The sequence below is a fragment of the Macaca thibetana genome, chromosome 5 (assembly GCF_024542745.1).
Source record: "Macaca thibetana thibetana isolate TM-01 chromosome 5, ASM2454274v1, whole genome shotgun sequence".
Lineage (NCBI taxonomy): Eukaryota > Metazoa > Chordata > Mammalia > Primates > Cercopithecidae > Macaca > Macaca thibetana.
The window spans coordinates 15,664,814-15,681,624 of record NC_065582.1 but is presented as its reverse complement, the minus strand read 5'-3'; the positions used below and the strand labels follow the sequence as shown (position 1 = coordinate 15,681,624).

The 16,811-nt window shown below is 38.6% G+C and overlaps 1 long non-coding RNA gene across 5 annotated transcripts in view; it reads left to right on the top strand.

The window, feature by feature from the left end:
- Positions 1 to 6,018: 6,018 nt before the first annotated feature.
- Positions 6,019 to 16,811, top strand: part of LOC126955655 (uncharacterized) — a 66,070-nt gene continuing 55,277 nt past the window's right edge. For 2 of the 5 annotated variants that reach the window (XR_007726016.1, XR_007726014.1), the window contains exon 1: positions 6,019 to 13,952. This is a non-coding gene — a long non-coding RNA (uncharacterized LOC126955655). The remainder of the gene's footprint in view (positions 13,953 to 16,811) is intronic. The other 3 variants (XR_007726017.1, XR_007726018.1, XR_007726015.1) reach the window with 3 other exon arrangements.

Sequence of the window (16,811 nt, the reverse complement as noted above, 5' to 3'; positions counted from 1 at the left end):
TTTCTCACGTGGGCATTTAGTGCTATAAATTTCCCCCAAAACACTGCTTTAGCTGTGTCCCAGAGATTCTGGTACATTGTGTCTTTGTTCTCAATGGTTTCATAGAACTTATCTATTTCTGCCTTAATTTCGTTATTTACCCAGTAGTCATTCAGGAACAGGTTGTTCAGTTTCCATGTGGTTGTGCGGTTTTGAGTGAGTTTGTTAATGCTCAGTTCTAATTTGATTGTACTGTGATCTGAGAGACTGTTTGTTACAATTTCTGTTCTTTTACATTTGCTGAGGAGTGTTTTACTTCCAATTATGTGGTCAATTTTAGAAGAAGTGTGATGTGGTGCTGAGAAGAATGTATATTCTGTTGATTTGAGGTGTAGAGTTCTGTATATGTCTATAAGGTCCACTTGGTCCAGAGCTGAGTTCAAGTCCTGAATATCCTTGTTAATTTTCTATCTCGTTGATCTGTCTAATATTGACAGTGGGGTGTTAAAGTCTCTGACTATTATTGTGTGGGAGTCTAAGTCTCTTTGTAGTTCTCTAAGAACTTGCTTTATAAACCTGAGTGCTCCTGTATTGTATTGGGTGCATACATATTTACGATAGTTAGCTTTTCTGATTGCATTGATCACTTACCATTATGTAATGCCCTTCTTTGTCTTTTTTTTATCTTTGTTGGTTTGAAGTCTGTTTTATCAGAGACTAGGATTGCAACTACTACATTTTTTTTTCTTTCCATTTGCTTGGTAAATATTCCTCCATCCCTTTATTTTGAGCCTATGTGTGTCTTTGCACATGACATGGGTCTCCTGAATATCACACACCAATGGGTCTTGACTCTTTATCCAATTTGCCAGTCTGTGTCTTTTAATTGGGGCATTTAGCCCATTTATATTCAAGTTTCATACTGTTACATGTGAATTTGATCCTGTCATTATGATGCTAGCTGGTTATTTTACACATTAGTTGATGTAGTTTCTTCATAGTGTTGTTTGTCTTTATATTTTGGTATGTTTTTTGGAGTGACTGGTACTAGTTGTTCCTTTCCATATTTAGTGCTTCCTTCAGGAGCTCTTGTAAGGCAAGCCTGGTGGTGACAAAAATCCCTCAGCATTTGCTTGTCTGTAAAGGGTTTTATTTCTCCTTAATTTATGAAGCTTAGTTTGGCTGAATATGAAATTCTGGGTTGGAAATTCTTTTCTTCAAGAATGCTGAATATTGACCCCACTCTCTACTGGCTTGTAGGGTTTCTCCAGAGAGATCCACTGTTAGTCTGATGGGCTTTCCTTTTTGGGTAACCTTAACCTACCTTTCTCTATGGCTGCTCTTAACATTTGTTCCTTCGTTTCAACCTTGGTGAATCTGACGATTATGTGTCTTGGGGTTCCTCTTCTTGAGGAGTATCTTAGTTGTGTTCTCTGTATTTCCTGAATTTGAGTGTTGGCCTGTCTCGCTAGGTTGGGGAAGTTCTCCTGGATAAAAATCCTGAAGTGTGTTTTCCAACTTGGTTCCATTCTGCCCATCACTTTCAGGTACACCAATCAATCGTAGGTTTGGTCTTTTCACATAGTCCCATAGTTCTTGGAGGCTTTGTTTGCTCCTTTTCATTCTTTTTTCTCTGATCTTGTCTTCATGCTTTATTTTATTAAGTTGATCCTCACTCCCTGATATCCTTTCTTCCAGTTGATTGATTCGGCTATTGATACTTGTGTATGCTTCACGAAGTTCACGTGCTGTGTTTTTCAGCTCCATCAGGTCATTTATGTTCTTCTCTAAACTGAGTGTTCTAGTTAGCAGTTCCTGTAACCTTTTATCAAGGTTCTTAGCTTCCTTGCGTTGGGTTAGAACATGTTCCTTTAGCTCAGAGGAGTTTGTTATTACCCACCTTCTGAAGCCTACTTCTGTCAATTTGTGAAAGTCATTCTCCATCCAGTTTCGTTCCCTTGCTGGTGAGGAGTTGTGATCCTTTGGAGGAGAAGAGGCATTCTGGTTTTTTGAATTTTCAGCATTTTTGCACTGGCTTTTCCTCATCTTCTTGGATTTACCTACCTTTGATCTTTGATGCTGATGACCTTTGGATGCGGTTTTTGCATGGGCATCCTTTTTGTTGATGTTGATATTATTGCTTTCTGTTGGTTAGTTTTCCTTCTATAGTCAGGCCCCTCTTCTGCAGGTCTGCTGGAGTTTGCTGGAGGTCCTCTACAGACCCTGTTTGCCTGGTTATCACCAGTGGAGGCTGCAGAAAAGCAAAGATTGCTGGCTGCTCTTTCCTCTGGAAGTTTCATCCCAGAGGGGCACCTGCCAGATGCCAGCTGGAACTCTCCTGTATGAAGTATCTGTTGACCCCTGCTGGGAGGTATGTCCCAGTGAGGAGGCACGAGGGTCAGGGACCCACTTGAGAAGGCAGTCTGTCCCTTAGCAGAGCTCAGGCACTGTGCTGGGAGATCTGCTGCTCTCTTCAGAGCTGGCAAGAAGGAACATTTAAGTCTGCTGAGGCTGTGCCCACAGCTGCCCCTTCCCCCAAGTGCTCTGTCCTAGGGAGATGGGAGTTTTATCTATCAGCCCCTGACTGGTGATGCCGCCTTTCTTTCAGAAATGCCCTGTCCAGACAGGAGGAATCTAGAGAACCAGATGACATATTGTTTATACCTCATGCCTATTTATGATCTTGCTTGATCAGTGATATCTAATTTTAATAATTTTGAAAAAAATTTTTTGAATCTTTTTTTGCACAGGCATTTGCCTTGAAACATGTTAAAAGTCCCACTTATCCTCAAACAGAAACCACCAATTTCTTTTGCTCCAACCATTATATCAAGTTCCTGTGTCCTTCCTGTTCCTTATCACATTTCTTAAGAGGGCAGTCACACTTGATGTGTCTACTTTCTTAATTCCCATGCAATCTCCAGCTGATTAGAATTTGATTTATTTTATCACCATTGAAGGAAACTCTTTTAATTAGGAAGACAATGACCTCTTGCAGCCCAAATCCAACATGTTTTAATTATTCATGTTATTTAACCTCTGGTTAGCATTTGACACTATGCCACACCTGTGTGTCAAGAAGATTTTTTTTTTTAAAGAGTTCAGCATTGTACACAAATGTTTTTAAAGCTCTATGTAAGAAAATATTGCCAGAACTGGAAGTTGTACAACTCCTTCTTGAGAACTGCTCCAGTGTGTTACATTCTACACATCAGTTAATGCCATTGTATGGTACTATGTCATTTCTCACTTCTTTCTTTTTCTCAACTCTCAAATACAGGAGGACGGCAAATCCTGTCCTGTAGCTTCTACCTGAGAAATAGTTCTCAGCGATTCTTCTTCTTCAAAGCAGTGATTGTGATAGGAAGCCCTCCTTTTTCTCTCAATTAGAAAATATAATAGTCCCTAGTTGATTTTCCTGTTACTAGTGTCCCATACACTAGTCATATCTCACACTGTAAACCAAAGCCAATGATATGGATATCTATCCCATTAAGTTCTCTATCATTTCTCTGTTGTTTCCAAGATGAAGCTCCAGCACCCTATTTCAGGATCTCACAGGGTGGTCCCTGGATCAGGAGAATCAACATTTCCTGGGAACTGGCTAGCAAAACAAAACCTTTGATCCCATCTCAGAGCTACTGAAGCCCAAACACTTTAGTTCAGGTGATTCCGATTCACACCAAAGTGGGAGAACCACTGCCCCAGCTGGCTAGTAGATGAACCTGTTTGTTCAGGCTGCTACTACACTGCCTCTCCTGCATTTGTATGTCTCTTGCACTTTATGTTATTTTCTTATTGACTATCTCATCTTGCAAATGCCAGACATTGGGACTGACCTTCCAGACTGGAATACCACACCTGATTTTTTTTTTTTCCTGGAAAATTGCTATTTCTTCAGTATCCATTTCAAGTGCTCTGAGAATTCCGACCTCCCTCAAGATCCATTCTTGCTCCATCTGTCCTCCATTGGTATTTTGTTCACATCTCTGTAATAGCATTTACCATGTCATATCTTAATTTATCTTTCTATGTAATATTTTCCTCCTAAGACTGTGAATTCCTCCCATATAGGCTAGATCTCATTCAAATTTGTTCCCTAGTGGCCTAGCTTGCTGTTTCGTTATTTTTTTTTTTCTCTCTCTCTCTCTTTTTTTTTTTTTTTTTTTGCCACCTCTTTACACAACAGATTTGAGAGTAGGAAAATATTTTTGAAGTGAAATATTTCAACTCAACACCATAATGGTAATCAAGAAGCTTGGCAACTATTACAACTTTGTAGGAGACTTTTTGCATATCAGAGTAACCAGTCTTCTATTGTTCTTTTGTCCATCTGCGTACATAAAATGACAGTAATTAATTGAGACAGACTGATTCCTCTCACACACTTCCCATATGTTCTTTCTATTCTACTTTATCCATGTGTCCCGATAGACTTCTTTTATACAGCTTCCTTTGTGACCCCCAGATTCCGACAACAAGGATCTAATGTTTCCCAGGTGATTTCTCTCTATTGTTCAAAAATCCTGTTGCCTTAGGTACGGTTCTTTCAATTCCCTCTCCTGATTTTTTAAAAATCTGATTGCCATTTGTGTTGAAGGAACACTGTGTGATGAAAAGTTGAAGGAACCTCAGGGTTTGGGCTCTGTTTGATGGCCTCTTTCATTAAAATGCAGCCCTCTCCCCTTGCTCATATTTAATTCAGTAAGATGGACATAAAACAGGCAATTTAACTCCAGGTGTGAAAATACGTTAGTTTTGAATAAACAGGAGCTGATATTTTCAGATCAGTTTGGGGTAGCTTTGCTATTACTATGGACTTGTTACAGGTGTCATCATGTTTCCGTAGCTTGATGTTAAACTGCTTAGTAAATAACTATATCAAAGCACCAAATTAAATTCATTAGCTTAAAAGCTTAATGCAGTTCCAACTGGTAATTGTACGTTTACAGAGAAAATCATGTGCCTTGTTTTAGAGAATGAAATTAGAGAGTTAAGCCAAAACAGATTATTTTAATTACCAACTAAGCAGGTTAGAACACTTTTTGATTAAAATCTAGCAAAACAAAATCAGTTAATAATTTTTAAATGATCTCTTAATTTCATCGGAGTATTAAATATTCCTTGATGACTTCCATAGATTTATTTTATGATATGCAGAAAACCACATCTGCAAAACCAGAAGCAGAGTGACTTCTTACTGTGATTTTCATTGTCATTGATGGGACAGATTTTTGACAAATCTCATTATTAGCTCTGAACTGTTAGAACAGTTTATTTTCCAGCAGCAAGTAATTCCAACTCGATACAATGGTTAACATGAACATCTAGTTCATGAGCTAAATCTAAACTCCTACCTGTTAAATTTACTTCATGTAAGGAAACCTTAGGGTCGACCTGCAGCAATTTCTTACAGTAAAGGGAACTATTGCAATACTTTGAACTCCAGGTAAGTGAGAGACATAAAATTGATGTCTTTCCGATGTTCCACTTCAAGATCATAATAGATCTATTCTTAAAGAAGTGTGTAAAGCTTAAGCTTTTTGAGCCATAGTATCTGTGAAAAGGATACATTTGGAGACCAGTTGTTCGAGGTGCTGATGTGCTGCCCATATGTCTCAATCTGCTGTAGTGTGCAACTGAGGCCATATAGATACAACACTTTTTTCCCCTGCAGGCTCTGTATAATCCTCTCTGTGGCAAAGGCAGACAGGACATCATCCTACAACAGGTCTCTGCATTTGAACTTTTTAGCCTCTGCCAACAGCCAGAGTTGTTAATTACCTATCATAAATTGCCTTCTCTGAGCATTTCCAAATGTTTGTCTCCAGTTTTGCCTATTATGATTGTGTATCTATTAGGAATATCCCAAGGCAGGAGAATAATCAGTGTCATTCTGTACCTTAAAAAATAGATGTAGGGATTAGGCAGACTGTGGGAAGAGAAGAGTAGCAATTTGCCTTCTACCGGGAAAAGCCCTGAGGAGAATTTATCCTTGTATCACAATTATCTTTTCCAGCATTGAAAAGAGGTATTCAAGTTCAGTGATAACTAAATCAACTTCAGGATCCTACTACGGTTTTTTCCTTCTTAGTAGTCTTCTGAGAGAGGTGCTCTCCCTAAGCACCCTGGAGAGTGCTGGCTGCACCCTTAGAGAAAGGCAACGATGCTTGGAGAGTGTGTTTTGCCTTGTGCTGTGAGGTTTGTTTCTGAAAATTCTAATTGACAGCTTTTCTATTTTCATCAACCATACTGCATCCCTTGTAATTTAGCCCAGAAAACTAGGTGGTGGATAAGAAACCTCCTTGTGATCTTGCATGGAACATCTGAATGTCCAGGGTGTTGTTAGTTGCCCTGAAGAATGCTGGAGAATGTTCAGGTCCCCTCTGAGGAAACTTAATAACCGCGATCTCTCCATGAGGGAGACTTATTGGCAAGTGTTCCCTGATAAGAAACCTGGAGTTAAAATGAAGAAACCTGGCTGCAACTAAAAATTATAAATTAGTGAAAGTGACCAGAAAAATGTAAGAACCAGATATTGTTTGTGTGTGTGCGTGTGGGTGCTTGTGTGTGTGTGTGAGTGTATGTGTGTGTTTTAGGAAGGAAGTTACTTAAAGAAGTACTTATTTCTGTCCTGCAGAGCTAAAGAGTTTTGGTTGCTTCTGGTTGACTTGGATGGATTCTTAATGCTATTTCAGACTGGTGATGCTGGTGGCTACAATGGGTGAAAAACTGTTTGTATGTTAAAACCTACAGCCAATTGTGGCTTTTATTTATTCACTCACATATTTATTAATCATCACCTGTGTTCCAGACACTCAGACTGGCACCCAGATACTCTTTCAAGAAAAGCTAAGCATTATTTTTATAATAACCGTGTGATGAGCTAGGCAGCTCACTTTACTTCTCTGGGCTACATGTCAAGAAGACAATTGTTAAAATAAGTTACTCTAATCCAACTAACATGGCTGGCTTTTGTGGCTATGGGAGCATATGCCAGATTGCCAGAGAAAAGTTGTTACAGGTTGAGCATCCCTAATCCAAAGATTTGAAATCTGAAATCTTTCAAAATGGAAACATTTTGAGCGCCAACAAAATTATTTAAAATATTGTATAAAGTTACCTTCAGTCTATATGTATACAGTGTATATGAAATATAAATGAATTTTATGTTTAGAATTGGGTCTCCTCCCCAAGAAATCTCGTTATGTATATGAAAGTATTCCAAAATCCGAAAAAATCTGAAATCCAAAACACTTCTGGCTGCAAGTGCTTCAGATAAGGGATATTCAACCTGCACAAAAAATGAGGGTTCACATTCTTTGGTGATATGTTGATAAAACTTAATGAAACGATGTAACATTGGCAGACAGAAATCCTTCATGTAGAGCTAGATGTTAATTACCATGGTTGAAGATCAATTCTTTCCAATTTATTTAACAAACTACTTTGACTGAATGTTAGAATACAAATTATAGACGAAAACCAAGATATCTCCTTCAATAATTTCATTGTAACAGAATTGGTACTTATTCATCCATTATTCCACAAATGTATTTGAATGACCAATTAATAGTGCTAGAAGCTTGCAGTATAGCAGAGGAAGATGTAAATGCACTACAATGTCTTCATTCTGAAAAAAGAAGCTTTAAAGCTACAGTTCCAGGGAGGCGGGGAGCGGGGTGCAAAAAGTCATAATAAAAGTCAAAGAATAACTCACTAGCGGTAACATAATAGTCTCAGCATCCTCTTAAACACTATGTCTCCTTCCTTTCCTTTTCCCAGCCAGAAAGAAAAGAAACAGGTACCACCATTAGGGGTTTATAGCTGTTATCTTAAACCTGTATTATTATTTTTTTCTTCTTCCTTTATAACTAAGTGGCTTTACTTGACTAAATTCTTAGATAGGTAGAAGGAGAGGCCTCTAGGCTCCAGAAAGAAGAATCAAAGTAAACAATTTGGGAAAAAAAGCTCCTGGGGAAACCTAAAACAACATAAGGGGTAAATGAAATTTTCTGGATTTAAGTCTGTAAAACTACATTTCACAGCATTTGCTAAAGCCTAGTTCTGAGTGATGATGCACCCAAATAATTTGCTTAAATGTTCATCTCGTTTTTTTTTTTCTTTTTTATTATACTTTAAGTTCTAGGGTACACGTGCACAACATGCAGGTTTGTTAGATATGTATACTGTATACTTGTGCCATGTTGGTGTGCTGCACCCATCAACTCGTCAGCACCCATCAACTCATCATTTACATCAGGTATGACTCCCAATGCCATCCCTCCCTCCTCCCCCCTCCCCATAATAGGACCCAGTGAGTGATGATCCCCTCCCTGTGTCCAAGTGATCTCATTGTTCAATTCCCACCTATGAGTGAGAACATGCAGTGTTTGGTTTTCTGTTCTTGCAATAGTTTGCTAAGAATGATGGTTTCCAGCTGCATCCATGTCCCTACAAAGGACACAAACTCATCCGTTTTTATGGCTGCATAGTATTCTATGGTGTATATGTGCCACATTTTCTTAATCCAGTCTGTCACTGATGGACATTTGGGTTGATTCCAAGTCTTTGCTATTGTGAATAGTGCCGCAATAAACATACGTGTGCATGTGTCTTTATAGCAGCATGCTTTATAATCCTTTGGGTATATACCCAGTAATGGGATGGCTGGGTCATATGGTATTTCTAGTTCCAGATCCTTGAGGAATCGCCATACTGTTTTCCACAATGGTTGAACCAGTTTACAATCCAACCAACAGTGTAAAAGTGTTCCTATTTCTCCACATCCTCTCCAGCACCTGTTGTTTACTGACTTTTTAATGATTGCCATTCTAACTGGTGTGAGATGGTATCTCATTGTGGTTTTGATTTGCATTTCTCTGATGGCCAGTGATGACGAGCATTTTTTCATGTATCTGTTGGCTATATGCATGTCTTCTTTTGAGAAATGTCTGCTCATATCCTTTGCCCACTTTTTGATGGGGTTGTTTGTTTTCTTCTTGTAAATTTGTTTGAGTTCTTTGTAGGTTCTGGATATTAGCCCTTTGTCAGATGAGTAGATTGCAAAAATTTTCTCCCTTTCTGTAGGTTGCCTGTTCACTCTGATGAAAGTTTCTTTTGCTCTGCAGAAGCTCTTTAGTTTAATGAGATCCCATTTGTCAGTTTTGGCTTTTGTTGCTGTTGCTTTTGGTGTTTTAGACATGAAGTCCTTGCCCATGCCTATGTCCTGAATAGTATTACCTAGGTTTTCTTCTAGGGTTTTTATGGTTTTAGGTCTAACATTTAAGTCTCTAATCCATCTTGAATTAATTTTCGTATAAAGAGTAAGGAAAGGATCCAGTTTCAGCTTTCTACTTATGGCTAGCCAGTTTTCCCAGCACCATTTATTAAATAGGGAATCCTTTCCCCATTTCTTGTTTTTGTCAGGTTTGTCAAAGATCAGATGGCTGTAGATGTGTGGTATTATTTCTGAGGGCAACTCTGCACCAAGCAGACCTAATAGACATCTACAGAACTCTCCACCCCAAATCAACAGAATATACATTCTTCTCAGTACCACATTGCACTTATTCCAAAATTGACCACATAGTTGGAAGTAAAACACTCCTCAGCAAATGTAAAACAACAGAAATTATAACAAACTGTCTCTCAGACCACAGTGCGATCAAACTAGAACTCAGAACTAGGAAAATCAATCAAAACCGCTCAACTACATGGAAACCGAACAACCTGTTCCTGAATGACTGCTGGGTACATAACGAAATAAAGGCAGAAATAAAGATGTTCTTTGAAACCAATGAGAACAAAGATACAACATACCAGAATCTCTGGGACACATTTAAAGCAATGTGTAGAGGGAAATTTATAGCACTAAATGCCCATAAGAGAAAGCTGGAAAGATCTAAAATTGACACCCTATCATCTCATTTTAATCCTGGTTCCTGAGAGTTTAAAGGGATTATTAGGCAAAGTTTATGGGAGGCGATTTCATTGTTTAGACCAAGCTCCTACACTGGGCTCCAGCAGACAATGTCACTCATGCTAGGTGTCATGCACGATTACACTAAACTTTGAAACAGGCAAGTTTTCCAGAAATCAGAAGATTCACAGCAGCTAAGCAGAAGGGGCTCACTTTACCTGAGCCAGCATGATAAGGAAGCCCCTTCTGTGTTAACCCTACAAGTAAAGTAACTTTGAAACGACCAATCTGCTTTTGTTCCTTGTTTCTGCTTTCTTCAGCCCTTTTCTGCCTATAAAGCCAACCTATAAAATGGAGCATGCATTCTGTTTTAAGAATGAGATAGTGCCCAGTTCTAGAATCACTAATAACAGCCAATTACATCTTAAAACCAAACTTGCTGTAATTTTATTTTTTAACAATATCAATAAAGGTGCCTTTATTCTAAGAGCTATATGAGGTGGTTTGATCATATTCACAGAATTATAAAATTAGCATAAGAAAATTATTGAATTAAACCCCAAATTGTTTGTTCAATATGGTGGCTGGTTATTAATCGTGAGGATAGGAAAGATGTTCCTTGATTAGTGTTGGTCCTGAAAGAACTTATTGTCTTGTTAAGAAGAAAAGACTCACAAAAAATAATCCAAAACAGAATATAGTCAAGTTTCAACTATGTGTATTATAGATGTTCAGAGAATTGTGTTGTGTTGATTTTTGTTAGCATAGAAGGCCTTGTAAAACATGTATGAGTAGAAGCCAATTAGAACTGAGTTTTTTTGTTCTTTTTTTTTTTCTTTTTGAGACAGAGTTTTGCTCTGTCACCCAGGATGGAGTGCAATGGCGCGATCTTGGCTCACTGCAACCTCCGCCTCCAGGTTCAAGTGATTCTCCTGCCTCAGCCTCCCAAGGCACTGGGACTACAGGTGTCCACCACCACGCCCAGCTAATTTTTGTAATTTTAGTAGAGACAGGGTTTCACCAGGTTGGCCAGGCTGGTCTCAAACTCCTGACCTCACATGATCCATCTGCCTCAGCCTCCCAAAGAGTGTTTTTACAGGTTCCATCCCTTATTCCTCCCTTATTCCTGGAGTCATCTTAGGGAAATTTTCTGACATTTTATTGCCATCTGTAAAGTAGAGAGAAAGATTACTTGCTTGCTTGCTGAGGACTAATGAGATACAATTTTGAGAAGTCATTTTTTTCATCCCAACAATTTTCACCAACCATGATCACACTAAATTTGTCTTACTCAAAAACAGGCATAATGTAATGCTGTTAAGAACATATTATTCTAATATTCAGTCCAGAATTCCTCTCTGTGAACTGTTTCTGTTCAGAATCCGTGTTCATAAATGCTAGGAGTGTGTCAGCTGGTGACTCCAGAGGAAAGGGGAAGCCACTATGCATGAGGTAAAAGGAGGAATGTGTTGTTTTGCTACTGAGAAGGACTGGGGAGGGGAGTGGAATAAAGGGTGGGAGCAGAGAAGAGACAGGCCAGCAAAATAAAAAAGCAGGTGCTGCAGAGAAAGAGCCAGGAGAGAAACTTCTGGTGGTGAGTGTTAAAAATGGACTTGGGGGACAGGACAGTATAATAAGTGATGAGCTTTTGCCCCTTGTCTCTCTAGTCATCAGGAAAGTCTATTGTGCTTATAAATGCTTTGTTTCAATTTTTGGCAAACACAATAAAGGAGCTGTTTAATATCTGGTAGCACCTCATGCTGACCCTGATGTAAACAAGAAACAAGAGCCCAAGAAGCAGAGGAAGTTAGGAGATAGTAAGCTGTCCAGAAATTAGCCAACGATCATGGAATGGCTCTAGACTTCTGTAGCAAATGGAAATATGAGGTTAATTCCAGGTTTATGTAAACCACCAAGGGTTAGATGAACTCTCATATGGCATGTTACACCAATTTGTAAGGACATCAGAAAATAGTTCACATTGTTTCAAAGTTGGCTCCATAAGCGGGCAATTATTTTTAATATATATCAGGGCTTAGAACATGATACCCCAAAATATGGCACCTTGGCATAAGCAGAAAGCTCACTCTCTTTCTCCAACCTTCTCTCCTCAGGCCATAAAAATCATTCTCTATCCCTCCATGTGGAGAATGAAGACCTTTTGGGACACCTTGTACCCAGAGAAAAGGAATGAATATACATACAGCCAGAGCAGAATCTGAACAAACAGGTCAACAGGCCTTGCTAAGTTCCCCTTAGTTTATTGATCATATCCTTTTTGATCAATCAATTTTGTTTGTTTGTTTGTTTTGAGATGGAGTCTCACTCTGTTGCCCAGGCTAGAGTGTGCAGTGGCATGATCTCAGCTTACCTCAACCTCTGCCTCCTGGGTTCAAGCAATTCTCCTGCCTCAGCCTTCCAAGTAGCTGGGATTACAGGTACCCACCACCACGCCTGGCTAATTTTTGTATTTTTAGTAGAGATGCGGTTTCACCATGTTGTCCAGGCTGGACAATCAGACTTCTATGTGACTGTCCATTCTTTAGCAAACCTAGGCATAAAAATACACAGCTTTTCCTAAGTCTTTGGGTCGTCATTTCTGAAGTTTCCCGTGTCACATAAAATGTTGGTTAAAAAATTTTGTTATGCCTTTCTCTTGTTAATCTGCCTTTTGTTATAGGTGTCAGCCACTGATTGTCAACTTCACAATTGGTGTGAAAAAGATACTACTTTTTCTCTCCTGCACATCTAATGAAATTCTTCAGTTTAAATCCTTAGGTGTAAACCAATAATATCCCCAATCTTTGTTTTGTACTAACAGTCTTGCCTTTTTCTAAATCAAATACATCCTTGTGGATTATTACTCTCACCTACATTGTCTTCAGAAAAGAAAAATAAAATTACTCTATTGGAGATCACACTGACACAATATTCTGAAAGTGGAGCTGCCTTATAAAACTATTTTTGTTCCATTCTTTCACAGCTATTTTTAAAGTTCTGTTTTTAAAATTCACAGTTCTACTCTTTGAGACTTCAACTACAAAGTCAAGTATTGCCATTCTTAACATTTAATTCATACTTGCAGCCAGGAGTTCAAGACCATCCTGGGCAACATAGTGAGATCCTATCTCTACAATTTTTTTTTAAAATTAGCTGTGCTTGGTGACATGTACCTGCAGTCCCAGCTACTTGTGAGGCTGAGGTGAAAGGACTGCTTGAGCCCAGACGTTCAAAGCTGCAGTGAGCTATGGTCATACCACTGCACTCCACCCTGGGTAAGAGAACAAGACCCAGTCACAAAAAAAAAAAAAAGAAAAAAAAATTCTTCCTGCATTCAACGACATTGCCTTTCATTTTGGCCATTTCCTCCTCTCCCCAATTGTGACCTCCATACTGAGTTATGCTACAAGTCCCTGATTCCTTTTCAGGTAGTCTCTGTAATTGGAATTGGAGGTGTGAAGGGAGTTCACATTCACACAGAGCCTGCTGAAGTAAGGTAAGCCTTACTTACACAGGCAACTTTTAACTGTGTTGATACCTCAGTAAAATGTTATGCAACTTCGGTGTCTTTTAAATATTCTGTGACACTTTCAGAGGAAATTTTCCAGTACATAAAATTATCTCTTGTGTTACCTGAGAGAATGACAACGCTGTTTTAAAAATTACTCTGAAATTCCTAGAAAATCAAACCAAACCAAAAACCTCACTATGTTTTTTATTTTCCCGGTAAATAAATATTTTTTCTTTGTCATATTTAGGTTGTGGTGAGAGTTACGTAGTATGTCTGAGAGTACATTATTTACCATAAATCTTTGTACAGACACTCCTATTTTTATTAGCTATTTTCAAAATATCAGAAACTAATAATTCCCCTTCATTTCCACAGAGCAATAGTGATCCTAGACCAAATTCATTCTTTTTCTCTCCAAATTGGTTATGATCCTACTTCAGTTTGGTCCACTATATTTAGGCATGAAGGACAAGGAGAGACAAGCTGTCACTGGTCAACAACAGCAGCAGCAACAACAAAACAGATACAAGGGCTTTTCAGGTTAGTCCTAGAGAATTTCACGACATCCCAGGGTTTTCACCACTTCCGTGAGTAAATTTTCTTTCCTGCTCCCATGCAGGAAATGGTTCAGCGTTGGCAAGCTATTCAGGCCCTCGTTACTGCTATGTTATGAATGTGCCCCCCTGAATTTCATGCATGGGTTTCCAAATTTCCTATGTGGCAGTATTGAGAGGTGGAACGTTTAAGAAGTGAGTGGTTCATGAGTGCTCTGCCCTCCTGAGTGGATTAATCTTCTCATGACTTAATAAATTGATGGGTTAATGGATTAATGGGCAATCATAGGAGTGGAACTGGTGGCTTTCTAAGAGGAAGAGAGGCCTGAGCTAGCATGGTAGCATGCTCAGCCCCCTCACCGTGTGATGGTCTGCACTGCCTCAGGACTCTGCATAATCCTCACCAGGAGGAAGGCTCTCACCAGACACCGAGCCATGCCCTTGGACTTCCAAGCCACCAGAATTGTAAGAAATTTCTTTTCTTTATAAATTACCCAGTTTCAGGTGTTCTATTATAAGCCACAGAAAACAGACTAAGACAGCTGTGTTATTAAGACTCTCACTTTTGAGAAAATGTAGACATGATCCTGAAAAGAGATATATATATGTGTAGGTGTATGTGAGTTACACAGTTCTAAGATTGCTTGTCTTCAAAATATACAACAAAATAATTAATAGGAAAAAGAGGCACAGTACAATGTTGTAATTATTTTTCAGAAAAAGCTATCAGACTAGGATGGAGAAAGTGATGTCATGTTGTCAAGGGAAGACTTTGATTTTAAAGGGGGATCTATTTACTTATTGCATATATATAAACAGCTTTAAAGAATATTAAACCTACTAAGCTACTTATGGCTTTGCTCTGAGAACTACTTCCTTTGGTGTTTGGTTTCAGTTGGCTTCTTTGAGTCATCTTGCTTCTCTGGACAAGTGAGGTATTTGCTGTCAGTGATGTGGGCTGAATCAATATGGTGTCACTGTTTATGCTTTAAATTGATGAGTTTTCAGAAGGTGGCAGTGGTATGAGAGCCAGTGATTCAGCTCACCCTAGGATTGTTAACAGAGGTTAATATAGTAGATACATGGTGTGTTCTATTTTTCTTTCAAAATAATGATATATTAAAAATATTATGAACATGGAAAAAGCTTTCAATAAAATCCAGCATCCCTTCATGAAGAAAATCCTCAATAAACTAGTCATCGAAGGAATATACCTCAAAATAATAAGAGCAATCTATGAAAAATCCATAGCCAACATCATACTGAACAGGCAAAAACTGGAAGAATTCCCTTCAAACTGAAACAAGACAAGGATGTTCACTGTCATCATTCCTATTCAGCACAGTACTGGAAGTCCTAGTCAAAACAATCAGGCAAGAGAAAAAAACAAACGACATCGAAGTAGGAAAATAAGTCAAACTATATGTCTTCATGGATATGATTCTATACCTAGAAAACCCTAAAGACTTCACCAAAAGGCTCCTGGAACTGATAAATGACTTCAATAAAATTTCAGGATACAAAATAACTGTACAAAAATTAGTAGCATTTCTACAAACCAATAACATTCAAGCTGAGTGCCAAATCAAGAATGCAATTCCCTTTACAATAGCCAGCCATATACAAAAAATTATGTGGGAACATATCTAACCAAGGACGTGGAACATCTCTACAAGGAGAACCACAAAACATTGCTAAATGAAATTACCGATGACACAAACAAATGGGAAAACATTCCATGCTCATGGATACAAGAATCAATGTTGTTAAAATGACCATACTGCCCAAAGTATGGTCATCCATCTGTAGATTCCATGCAATTCCTCCCAATATCATTTTTCACAGAATTAGAAAAAACAACCCTTAAATTCATATGGAACCAAAATAGAGCCCAAATAGCCAAGGCAATACTAAGCTAAAAGAACAAAACTGGGGGTATCACATTACCCAACTTCAAGCTATACTACAGAGCTGCAGTAACCAAAACAGCATGGTTCTGGTAAAAAAAAAAAAAAAAAAAAAAACCAGATATATACACCAATGAAACAGAATAGGGAAGCCAGCAATAAAGTCACACACCTACAGCCATCTGATCTTCAACAAATTGGACAAAAATAAGCAATGGGGAATTGACTCCCCACCCAATAAGTGGTGCTAAGAAAGCTGGCTAGCCATAGGCAGAAGAATGAAACTGGACCCCTAATTTTCATTATATATAAAAATTTATATAAAAATTAACTTGGCTGGGTGCAGTGGCTCACACCTGTAATCCCAACACTTTGGGAGGCTGAGGAGGGCGGATCACCTGAAGTCAAGAGTTCAAGACCAACCTGGTCAACAAGGAGAAACCCTGACTCTACTGAAAATACAGAAATTAGCTGGGCATAGTTGCAGATGCCTGTAATCCCATCTACTCAGGAGGCTGAGGCAGGAGAATCTCTTGAACCTGGGAGGTGGAGGTTGCAGTGAGCCAAGATGGTGCCACTGCACTCCAGCCTGGGCAACAGACAAAAAAAAACAAAAAAACAAACAAAAAAACTCATGACAGATAAAAGATTTAAATGTAAGATCTCGAACTATGATAATCCAAGAAGAAAACATAGGGCATTCTAGACATTGACTTTGGGAAAGAATTTATGACTAAGTGCTCAAAATCAATGGCAACAAAAATAAATTGGCATGTGGGACCTAATTAAACTAAAAAGCTTCTGCACATCAAAAGAAAATATCAACAGAGTAATTAAGCAGATTACTTACAGATTGGGAGAAAATATTCACAAATGATGAATCCAGGGAAAGTCTGGTATTCAGCATCCAGAGGAAACTTAAACAACTGAACAAGCAA